The sequence below is a fragment of the Canis lupus genome, chromosome 10, assembly GCF_003254725.2.
Source record: "Canis lupus dingo isolate Sandy chromosome 10, ASM325472v2, whole genome shotgun sequence".
Classification (NCBI taxonomy): domain Eukaryota; kingdom Metazoa; phylum Chordata; class Mammalia; order Carnivora; family Canidae; genus Canis; species Canis lupus.
Genome location: NC_064252.1, coordinates 53,996,266 through 54,009,553, shown reverse-complemented (window position 1 = coordinate 54,009,553; position 13,288 = coordinate 53,996,266). Strand labels below are relative to the sequence as shown.

Genomic DNA, 13,288 nt, shown 5'->3' with positions numbered 1-13,288 from the left:
TATCTATTTTTCCAGTAGGAACCTGTAGGTCTGTTTTTAGAATGGTGTGGGGGGTGATGAAATATAAAAGCTCTTAGGGAATGAAGAAGACAATAGATTCAATATAGGGAATCAGGAAAGTAGGGAAGGGAAGTGCTATGGATAATCAGGGAACTCAATCTGAGATAAGATGCTGAGCCATCTAGGCTTTATTTTGGAAAAATGCTTTGTGGAAATTGGGAGGGTGATTATGAATACTGATACTTTTTGTTGTTTCATGGGCAGCCTTTGTAGTGGGGGAATGCAGAAATAGATTCAAGCAAGCAGAGACCCTAAACTCAATTGGAACATGGTACACAAAGGAAAATAATTCTGGAAAACTCCTATTGATTCAAAATTTTAGCAAGCACTCAGGAAAATGCTGAGATTGATCTAGTACCTCATCCTGGTTAACAGGTAGTCTGAGGGTTAGGTTCTCTGGAAAAATCAGTAGAGGATGAAAATACAGGAAAATCTGCTATGAGAATGGCAAAACTTGATCCTTGAAAAGTTTGATAATTCTTGCCCCAAACAGCTTTATTGGCAGCAGCAACATTAAATGAAGAGACTTGAAGGCTAGGAAAGCTTGCCCCTTCTTTGGAAGAGCTATTCTGTAATCTCTACATGTTACTCTGTTAGAAAGTTGAAAATTTTACCCACATTATTTTTACCCATATTTTACCCTTTAATAGTGCTAGTATAGTGTCTCCAGGAGGCCTAATTATTGAACAGTAGACGTGGTTCTGGAGGAGAATATTTACACTCATCTTCTTTGACTCTAGGTAACCACAGTTTATGTTTGCTCCGCTGAACATGAAGTAGTTAGGCAAACACATTCTTTTATGTCATTCCCAGGGAACTCTCTTAAATTCCAAAGAGAGAAGTTCTCTACATTGAGAAAAACAAAATGCCACTGAGAAGTCCATATGAATTTATAACCATTGTATGGGAGACAAAAATGCTGAGATTAGAAGTAAAACCAGTAGCAAGAGCCAAGAGACAATAGCTAAAGTTTCAAGGAGAGCTGAGATATTGGAAATGTAAATCGCAAGACTGGCTGTGGTTAGAGAAAGGAAGCCACAGTAGCAGCAGATACCCCTGAGACTCCAGATACCAAGGCAGAGTGTGGCAACTAGGGAACTCAACAGTTGCTTACATTAGTCATTAAAGAAAGCACAGAAACCATTAGGTAGCTAAGAGGACGGGAAGATGAATGAAGGCCTTGTGGCCTCAAGAGCTCTATATCCTTAAAGATTATTAGACTTTTCCCCTCAGCCTTGGTCATTTCCTCTGACTTATAGGACCTTGGGAAAACATACTATAAACATTACAAAGAGACAAGCACTTCACACTTCGAATGAAGTAAAAAATATATATAATATATATATATATAAAATATAAAATATATTATATATAATACATATATATGTATTATATCTATAATACATATTATTAAAATATATAATACTTATATAAATATAATATATATCCCAAATAAAAATGAAGTTGCAATGTATATATAGCTATATACAGTGAATAGAAAAGTTATCTTAGTAGATATTTCAAACAAAAAGGAGTACCTAAATATTTTCACCATAATAATTACATCATTCAATCATATAATAATTTTCAAATAGAATCTAGAAAAAAAAAATAGAATCTAGAGACTATATACTCATTAGTAACATCTAACAGCTATCCTTTATCTGAGTGTAATCTATGATCTTGGGCTGTCATAACAGCTTCACATTTATTTTTATTTAATCCTAGTAATAACCAACTGTATGAAAGTACTATTATCCCTCTCCTAATAGTTAAGTAAACTGACTTCTGTTATGTAAAATAGGGCATTTTTTATACCAGTAGAGGTAATGGCACCTATTCTACTACAGAATTTAAATGATATTTTTCTTATGAAAGTGAAATGCACATAGTGTAAGATTCTCCTCAACTATTCCTGAATACTAGAAAATACATTCCATTTCTATATTTGACTTCTGACCACAATATTCCCCTCAGCATGACTAAACTTTAGACAGTTTCCTTGCTAACTATTGCTTCCTGACCTCCCTTTCCTTGACTTTAGAAAGCTTCCAATTATAAATTCTCTCTCTGCCCTGTTGAGATGTGAATATTTTCTCAGCCTCTTGCCAGGTTTACAATCCTGAAATGTCATTCTCAAGATCCTAGAAGCCATCCCTTTGAAATGTAATCATCAAAGAAGACTATTCACATGTGTGCACATGTGCAAGCATGTAAGAGTGTGCATGTGTGTTTTCGTGCATGTGTGTTGGAGAGGGAAGCCTAATTTCCATAAATATCAATAGGCAAAGAAAGAAAGAGTAATCACAATGACTAATTTCCACTTACCACCTCCCCTTTAGTACTTTTGTGCAACTTCACTCTATGCTCAAAAACATGCCAGTCTTTGGTTTGAGAAACAGTTGAGTTCAATCTCTCTTCCCTATTGCAACAGTCTTGAATGGAATCTTCCTGGCCTGCTTAACTGTCTGGTGCAATTTTTCTTAGAAACTCCATAAACAGAATTTAAAGTTGAATGAAATCTGAAGATATCTGTTAACAATTTAAGAAACTTAAGGATAAAGCTTATCTCCATTTCCTAATTATTCATTCATCCTTTGTAAAAGGAGAAGTGATGCACATTATCGAGATTAGTGCTCTGATTTAAAACAAGCTACACCAGGAGTGCCTGGGTGGCTCAGTCAGTTAAATGTCTGACTCTTGGTTTTAGCTCAGGTCATAATCTCATGGGCCATGGGCCTCCACACTTAGCAGGGAGTTAGCATGAGCTTCTCTTCCTCTCTTTTCCTCTCCCCCTCCCACCACTCGCGAATCTCTCTCCTGGGATTTCTCACAAATAAATAAATCTTAAGAAAAAAAAAAAGAAAAAGAAAAAACTACACTATATCACTAGGGTTGAAGGAGTATATTGAGTGTGTTTGGAGGAAAATTTAACCCTGTCTATGTCTGTTTGGTTAGTGCAGGTCAAGATTTATGTTATCCTTTGCTTTCTTCTATTGGATACTTTTTATGCCATGTGGTCTATGTTGCATTTGTAGTTGCCCAAATAAGCAAATATGTAGTAAATAAGCAAGATAAATCTAGGTATAGATTTTTCTAAATGTTCAATTGTTGCATGCTATGCAAGTATTTATCTTGATTTTAAATTTAATCTCTCACCTCTAATTCAGTTAATATTATTTTTTCAATGCCCTGGTCATTTTATCGAGGAAAGTAAATGATATGTTTTTGAAAAAACACAAAATTAGAATGGGGTGGAGAAAAATAGTACCATCAAATATAAGGTGCAAATCTCCAACTTACAGTAAAATGGAAGAAACCTAGTTTGTCTTCCAAATTCTCCTATACCATGCCTTCTGCTGCCAGCACAGTTATTTCAAGTTGAACATTTTATCTATAATATGGGTACATATAACATGTAAATGGGTAATTCTGGGTGAGTGCATGCCTGGGAGATTGCTTATCAAAATGAGCTGTTTTTCTCTTGAGAGTCTTTCAGTAAAGATTTCTTAAAATAAACATATAATCAATTAAAAAGGCCAAAAGTGCTTGGATTTCTGGAGCCAAATTAAAGCACATAACATTTTAAGTGATGAAATAAACATGCATTTGGAGCCTATATTGGATTGCTGAAACTCTGGTTTAGCTTATTGTATGTCTACAAACTTCTTTTAAATTTTATATTGTTTTATCCATATTTCTCCACCAAAGTAAGTTCACTAATTTATCAACTGCTTTGATATATCAATCAAAAGCCAATGTTTCCAATATTTATTTTATGACTTCTTTTTAATTAAAGAAATGTAGCATCATGTATAATGGTACTAATAGTGCCTCATCATGTCGTTTGTATTAAAATTATGATACAACAAGACCTCTCTTGGGGTACTCTTAATTCATGTTTTCACAGATGTTGCTAGTGCTTGTGAAAGCAGGTTTGGATTTGGTAAGCTGACAAAACTAGAGTTGCAATAAAGTGATGATGACTTCAAAATGGCATTGGAAAGTATGAAAATGAGAAATTAATGCTTTTACATTCAGAAACTTTCTTTATTATTGAATTGTGTTATTTTCCAGGTGAATGCTGTTGCTTTAGGTTTCCAGGGATCTGTGTCTAATGATTATTACATTTTCTTGAAAATAGCAACTCATTAAAATGGCTATCTTCTGGCAGCCTTACCTTATATGGTATATTTACATGTCATGGGGGAGATTAGGAAAGAAAAGAATGCTTATGGTTTGAATGACTCATGTAAAATATTCATTAAGTGAAAAAGTCACATTGAAATATCTTGTTTACAAGAGACACTGGAAATGGCATACAACAAATACATATTAAGTGCATGAGGAAGGATAGAATTTATAAAAATGTAATGGCATTCAAGCATACCAGCAAGTAATAACAGATATGCAAATTAGTATGAAACTGCAAAGCAAAGTAAGAATTAAGATTTAGGTATACTCAGATTGGTGGTAGAAACTGTTATTAAAGACATATTTTTCTATTTGAATTTTTGTTATGGCATGATTGAACTTGAGATAAAATCTATTTTAACATTTATTATAGTTTTGTGATCTAGAAAGGTATTTCTACACTTACCATGAAAAAGGAAAAGTAATAAAAATAAATATGTTTCAAAAGTATAGATTACTAACATTTTTCACACTGGCAATGAGGTCATGTACAATATAAAGGGGCACATTTTCAGTCATTTAGTACAGAACTTTAAAGCTTTATATCTTTCTGAAATAGAATTTCTGAGTAATTATATTTGAAAATATATTTTATATCTTTTGTACTTAAAATACAGCATATTTATTGTAAACACACAAATGCATTCCCTTTTGAGAACAGCAGTAATAGTTCCTATCTATAACTGGGGAAAAGCCAGAGCTAATTCATAACATTAAAATTTTTAAATAACAAAACTGCTGGTTAAAAATGTTCATAAGATTTTTTTTCTTTTCAAAATAATATCTAACCCTATTATTTTCTTTAATTTGGAAAATTCTCTAAGCATCAAATCCTATTAATCATATACATCATTTAATTTAATTTTATTTAATATAGTTGTCCATTTAAGACCAAGTGGCTTTAGAAATTATGCTAACTTAAATTTTTAAAAGTTAAAGATTATTAGTGAAACCAAAACCATTATGAGTATCTTGACAAATTTCAGACTTTCATATTTATTAACATACAAAAATCCTAAATAAAGGTCCCTGTACAACATGTTGCCCTCTGTGTATGGCTTTATTCTCCAGTCACTTTTAAACATTTCTCAAGGAGTTGTCTATTAACACAATGCCCACTTCCTCACATTGTGTTCTTTCCTCAATTCATCCTACCTCTATTCCTTCCAGTCAACTAAAACTATTGTTATAAAGGTTACTATCATCTCCAGATGGGTTGGTTTATTGTCTTCCCCACCCACCACCTACCAAGCTGCAATACAAGTCCTATGAAAGAAACCTTTTACATCTAGTTTACAACATTTACTGAATATCCTAAATTTCCTGTAATGCAGTAAATAGTTAATAAATATTTGTGCGATGAATAAAAGTTGAAAAAATCAACAGAGTTTTAATAAAGACGTATTTTACTCAAGAATTAAAGAGATCTTTTGTGCTGGTCATATTCTTAAATAAGGTATATATATTATATATTATATATTATATATTATATATTATATATATACATAACTTCTCCTATAGGCGCCCCTTATCTCTTAAGTTCTTTTGACATCCTTGATGATACTCAACCAGCATCCAGTTTCAGTAGCAATTTTGGACTCTTAAAACTGCAGGTATCCTAGGCTGTGGCCAAGCCTCCACTAGTTGTTGAATATGTCTTCCATGACCCCTGGGGCCCTCCCATGTGAATACTGTAAGCCAGTTTGTTTCTGCCAGCATATTTGTGAACTCAGTCATGTGCAAGCAATTTAATTAACTCAGATATGTACATAGCCATTACCAACTTAAAAAAAAGGCCCTCTTATTATGTTAAGTGAAATCAGTCATACAATGGAAGACAAATACTGTATGATCTAACTTATATGTGGAATCCAAAAAAAGCCAAACTTACAGAAACAGTAGAAAGATGGTGACTAGGGGAGGGAGGATAGGAGGAAATTGACAGATGTTGACCAAAGGACATAAACTTCCAGGTATAAAATGAGCACAGCATGACGACTATAGTGAACTATATTTACTGAATTATATACTTGAAAGTTGCTAAGTGAGTAGATCTTAAATGTTATCACCACACACCGGTATAGATATTGTGTCTTGTTGTGTTAGTCGTTTCTTAATATACACATTTCAAATCATCACATTGTACTCCTTAAACTTATACAATGTTGTACATTTCAATATACTATCTCTCAATAAAGCTGAAAAAAATTCCTCCTTTTCCAATTTACCCTTCCTTCAAACATTTCCAGTGGTTTGAAATCAATAGTGGTTTCCCATTATTTACAGTACTAAAATTCAAGATCCTTTGCTTAGCAACTGAAATCTTAAACTTTCTCAAAGCTATCTTCAACTATTCTGATGATTAGTAATCAAAGATTACCATGCCTTTTGTATCAATAACAAACAAACAAAACCATATTTTCATAACTTTAAAATGAATAAATTGGGAGTAGAAATTATATTGACTATATGTATATAGGCTGTGTAAACAATTCAATTAAGAAAAAAGTAATCAATGAATTTTTTGGTATTTTTTTATTGGAGTTCGGTTTGCCAACATATGGTATAACACCCAGTGCTCATCCCGTCAAGTGCCCCCTTCAGTGCCTGTCACCCAGTCAACCCCATCTCCCCGCCCACCTCCCCTTCCACTATCCCTTGTTCGTTTCCCAGAGTTAGGTTTCTCTCATGTACTGTCACCCTCTCTGATTTTTCCCACTCATTTTCTTTCCTTTCCCTTATAATGCCTTTCACTATTTTTTTATATTCCCCATATAAGTGAAAGCATAGTGTTTGTCCTTCTCTGATTGACTTACTTCACTCAGCATAATACCCTCCAGTTCCATCCATGTGGAAGCAAATGGTGGGTATTTGTCATTTCTTTTTTTTTTTTTTCAATCATTAAAACTAATACAATTTTCTGTGATTTGTTTAGTACAATTAAAGTTTCAATTAGGTTAATGTTTTGATGCAAACTGTTAATTCCTTGTGATATACTTCTCTTCCAAACATCTTCTCTTTCAACCATCAAATACATCATGGTCATTTCAAAGTGCACAAAAGGAATTGTTCACTTAGTTCTTGATTCCAAGACCGAAATACTGCATTTGAGATTATTATTTTTAATCTGAGCAATTAATATAGACACAAGATCAATTTTAGCTAAATTCAGCTGTAACTAATTAATGGCCAGATTGTGACTGAGTAGATATGTTTCAAGGCTATTAACAAAACTTTTAAAGTAAGCAAGCATTCTTCTACCCTATATGATATATATGATTTCCCTATAGCTAATTGGAATATTATGAAGAATAAGCAATGCAGGAAGCATGACCATCTTCAGTATCACTCTCTCCCCCCCCCAAAAAAAAGAAAGAAAGAAAGAAAGAAAGAAAGAAAGAAAGAAAGAAAGAAAGAAAACTTAAAACATCAAGGGCAAACCAGCAGCTTTGAAATGTGCTCAGGGACTTGACTTCTGTTCCACATGTGCAGAAATGCGGAGAGAGTTAGATCTAAGCCGACAGCTCATACTGACCAAAAGGATTCCAACAGAGAAGAAGAAGAAAACACATTGACAGAACAGTGCATCTATGACACATGGTGCTGGTGCAGGTGTTTTAGTAAAAAGAGAAGTATCAGGTTTTCTTAGGAAACTCTAATAACTGTAGGGTAATTGAAGATGATAGCATTTAACAAGCTTCGATGAACTTTCCTACATCTATCTCATTGGACAGTATGAAGCATCTGGATTCTGGAGTGGATATTTTTTAAGCCAAAACAACAACTCTATGCTTTATAAAGAAAAGAAGGTTTGGTTTCACATGCAATGACATATTCTACAAGTCAAAAAAGTGTTGAATAATTATGTAACATCAAAATAATTTGAGGATTTACCTAAAACAGAAACTATTTTTAGAACTGTGATAAAACACCTCCATTCATGGCAGTTCCATTATCTTTGCATTGGTACAGATGCCAGCATGAGAATGGAGTTATGAAACTGAAAGTCAGCTGATAATTTAGTATCATCTAACTGCCTAATAAGTTAATGAAGACAGACTCTGATGGATTTTAGGAGTTCTTTTTTTCCAGTTGTATATGTTTATGGAACGCTCCATGGCTCAAGCAAAGATAATAATAAAAAAAACTATTTTATTTATGAATAACCAAAGGAAAACACAGCATACTCATCTTGAAGCTAAAAAAAAAAATAGATAGTCTTATAACAATGCTTAAAATATTTTAAAGTGTTTTTTCACAGTTTCAGTGTTTCAAGGGCATGTTTTATCTCATTACACTTTACAACATTACTGGGAGGTGGTTTACGTAAGCACTGTATTCTCATTTTATAAATCAGGGAAGCAGAACTGATACGAATTTTCAAGGTAGGCAACAATTCGATAACCGAGCAGAGGTTGTGAATGTTGCTATACTTTAAGATTATAGGGAGGAGCTCCTTCACTAAAAAGTTGGAAGTCATGATCATTTAAATTATCTATCATCTATCTATCTATCATCTATCTATCTATCATCTATCTATCTATCTATCTATCTATCTATCATATATCTATTTATTTTTTAAACTCAAAAAATTTTTTTTTCATTTAAAAAAGTATTCAGAACAAATAAAACAAGGCAACTTTCATTCTTTCTTCTCATCGTCTGGTGTGGGGCTTGTTGGTGGCTCCTCTGCTGCTGCACTGTTGCTCAGAGCCATCGTTACTATCACTGTCCCTTCCTCGGCCCTACTGTCCACCCCTGCCACCTGCTCTCCTCGGCCTCAGGAGTAGACATGCCTTCTTCACCGTGTACACCATTCTGTTGGCTTTCCATTGCTTCTTCAAGGTGTGTCGCCTCTGTCTCCATAGGGATGCTCTTGTCGTCTTTCTGCTCCCTAGCAGCTGGCTCTTCCTCAGGAACCATGCTGCTCTGACTTCAGCTTGCTCTGCAGCTTCTTGCTCCCTCTCCTCTTGCCTTTTGCGAGCCTGTTCTGAAGCCTGTGCCACTTCAGCGGCAATCTTTTCCATATCCATCTCCCCTTTCAAACCGCACAGCCTCTTCAGGTGTTGTTAAAGGAATCTGTGCTTTCTAGGAACTTCCTCATCTTCTCCTGGGGTCGCTCCTCTATCTGGAGAAGTTCAGCTTCTAATCTTCGCTTGATGAACCATTAAGGACCGGATCTGCCGTTTGAGGGCCTGCATTATAGCTGTTGAGACAACACCACCCTCTCACTGAGCATTTCATTGATGAGGCGGTGGCTTCTCTGGAAGCAGGCGGTGGCTGTATGCTTCACTGAAGAGCCATCACCATGATCATCTGGATCTTCAGCAGGCCAAGTACTCATGTAAGGTTCTCCTTTCTCCATGCAAGACTGTCTCTGTCGACTTTCTTCCTCTAAAGCAGCTTCTGCACGACTTTTTGCATTTATGGAAGCAAGGTATGTGGGGGGAATTAGGATACGCCTTCATAGATTCATTGTACTCTATCTTTTCTGCTTGGTATTTGTTTAAATATTCTTATTTTTCTTCATCAGTGAGATCTCACCACAGCCATCAATAATCTTGCCAATCTCCCACAGCCTTAGGTCAGGGTTGGAAGCTTTTGCTTGGTCCCAGACCTTTCTACTGCACCTCATGTAGGGCATCAGCAGCCTATCTGGTGGCTTTGGGTGATTTTGGAATGTAATACCAGAGGATGCCATGACCTGGCTGTTGGTGCCCGGGTTCCCTTCCAGCTTGCAGCTGTGGTAGGCCAGATGACTGTATGGATTGTATCCTACAAACCCTGATGTGCTGGGCATTTGTGTTGCAGGAGCTGGGGTGGAAGGTGGGGCATAAGATGGTCTTTTTGACATTTTGGAAGATTAAGTTCTCAGTTTCTTAAGAATGAATCTGAGACACCGCGGGCAGAAAAAGCGCCTGCATCTCTGGCCTCGTTTCTCTATTTAAATTATTTAAATTTTAAAATCGAAACATATGACTCCAACCAGAGATCAGGACAGTCATCATGTAAAAGTAAATGACTTGTGGGTCAGCAAGCCCTAACAATGACTTGATTAGATATGACTATGTTTTGTTTTGTTTTGTTTTTTCTGGAAAACATAAACATAATAAATAATTGAGTAATCCCTGGTTATTTTCTCAGTATCACAGAGGACTAAATGGTTTAAATCATAGGTAATATATAATTATATTTATATATATGACTTAATTAGTACCTAATTATTGTCACTTAAAAGATTATGATTTAAATTTTAATTTAAGTCCTCCAAAAATGTCTTAAGGTTATGGATACCTAAAGGTAAACTATAGTTCGTCCAGCATTTAGGTTGAATCCATGTCTTCCATAAGACTTTTCATTTGATGTAACTTAAATTATCTAGTTTGTATACAATCATTATGATCATTCATTCATGTAATGAGGAATTATTGACTCTGAATGACAACAAACAAGATCCATACCTTCTGATCAAAATGAAAACAACACAATTCTTACATTCAAGAAATCCACATTATTGCCAAAGATAAATATATGTAAACATATTAATATAGCACATTATAATATATGTTCTTAGGGATACTGGTCATTGTTTTCAAAGAGTAGAGAAAATGAATAAGTATAAGAATTCAGGAACTACTTCCAGAAGATAAGATCCTTGTCTTTGACTTTAAAAGAGTATACCAGGCAGCTAAACTGGCAGAAAGACACGGTGAGCAGAGAACACACGTTAAATATATATATACATATATATTTAGTGTTTTTAGGAAAATAAAAATAATTCAGTGTTACTTGTGCATAAGTTGCAAGTAGAATAGAGAGGCTAGAGGAAGGAATAGGCAGGTGTTAAGAGCTGTGAAAATAAATGCATTTGCTAATATAAAGAGTTTAAATAATTTATTATGAGATGGGAAGCTTTCTAAGGATTTTTTTCTAACTTTTTAATTTTAATTTTTAATTAGAATATTGACATTATCAGACTTGAATTTTATGAAAAAATGTTTATAAATAAAGTCATTTATTTATAAATGGGACTTCCAGGGAAGTCCCTCCCTGAAGGAGGTTTAATCCCCCTGACATCTAGGATTCAAAGATAATCTAAGTAATGCTATAAGGTGCTGTTTCCCAATTTAAGATATTATAACATGGTATGTAGAGACTCTGAACTAAGGATGGCAGAAGTATTAAGGTAGAATTATTGAAATTTGCTTTGGGGTAAACTAAATATGACAGTGATGCAGAGGGAAAGTTTAGTCTGAAATTGAGGCAATGAACAAATCAGTTTTTAATCAAGATGAATTATACAGGAAAATCATAGGTATCGGGAATGTTTTATTTAGATACATTTTGAAGAGAAATAAAGGTAGAAATGCATAATAAGCATGGTTCAAGCCACTACACAAGAACTCCTTCACAGATCTTTCCAGGGTAATAGCATCTCTATACCTATCTTTTCCTGAGGTGGTTGATTGGACCCATGAGTCACACACAATTTCTTTAGCAAAGGGTCCTGTTTCCAGAGAGTCCTACCTGAATAGGTAGAGAATCTTCCAAATCAAGTGCTAGTTTCTTATCGCTTAACAATTCTTTCTCCAAAGAAAAACCAAGCTGCATCCTCAATATGTCACTTAAAAAATCTCATCTCCAGTTTCTAATAACAGTTTCCTCATTTCCATCTTAAAGCTCATCAGAAGCTCCTTTAACACTTGTATTTCCAGGTTCATGATGACATACGTATCTTCTAAGATAATAGAAGCTCTCTCTATAGCTCTTGTCTGTTTTTCCCCTGAACCCTCACCAGAATCTCCCTTGAATTCCATGCTTTTACCAACAACCTAAGTTCATTTTTAAAAATTTTTTTTTAAATCAAGTTCCTCAAAACTGTTCCAGCTTCTATCCATTAGCCAATTCCAAAAAGATGTCCACATTTTTAGATATTTGTTAGAACAGAACCCTATTTCCAAGTACCAAAATCTATATTAGGATACTCCAGAGAAACAAATAACACACAAATGCACACACATATATGTGTATACATATATAGTTATATTAAAACTTAGTTTTAATTAAATTAATTAAATATAAATATTAAATGATTTTTTAAAATTGATTAATGTGATTGTGGGGACAAGCTAGTTTCACATTTGTAGGGACGACCTTCAGGCTGGATATTCTAGCAAGATTTGATGCAGTCCTAAATCTGAAGGCAAACTGGAGTTAGAATTTCTTCTGTGGGAGAGCTCTGTCTTTTCTCTTAAGGCAAACATCAACTGACTGGATAATGCTTAACCACATCTAGAAAGTACCTGCACAGCAACAGCTAGACTGGCATTTGACCTAGTAACTGGGCACTACAGCTTAGGCAAGTGGACACAAAAAATTAATCAGCACACACGAGAACAACAAAAATAAAGTAGCCGCAGGAAAAGATGATTGAATAAAAAAGCTGAGAAGTGTGAGTCAGAATTATGGAAGGTAATGAGAGAGTCCTGTAGTGGAAACCCAAGGGGTAAAAAAGTTAGGAAGGATTTTATTTTGGTTAACTGTTACCAGAGTAGACAGAGAAAACAAATGAATCCTAGATTAGAAAGTGTCCATTTTCTAAAGAAATTGTTGCCATTGGGAGTTTCATAAAGATAGGTAAAAGATTTCAGCAAGAAGGCATCAAGAAGAGAATTCTGTTTCCTGAAGCATGACTAAAGAGATAACCTGAATAAACCTCCTGCCAAAACAACTAATAACGCTAGCTAAAATATATTAAAAGCTTTGCTGAGCTAAGGAGAAATTTAAAAATAAATATTCAGAGGCCTCCAAACAAAGTAAAAGTGGAAAGTCAGAGAGAGAAGCTCACACTGAGGTCAGGTTTTGCCCTGGGGTTTCTTTCAAACTCTAGTGAAAATGAATTTAACGCTGATGAAGGTGCAAAAGGCAATGACAGAGCTGAGTGCATAATCTAAACAGAGATTCTATATAAAGCTGGGGTCCCCCAAGGTAAACTAGAAATAAACTAAACATATAGGAAAGATAATTGCTCATT

At 34.6% G+C, this 13,288-nt stretch overlaps 1 pseudogene; it reads right to left on the bottom strand.

Moving 5' to 3' along the window:
- Positions 1–8,896: 8,896 nt before the first annotated feature.
- Positions 8,897–10,108, bottom strand: LOC112675576 (SWI/SNF-related matrix-associated actin-dependent regulator of chromatin subfamily E member 1-like; annotated as a pseudogene).
- Positions 10,109–13,288: the final 3,180 nt, after the last annotated feature.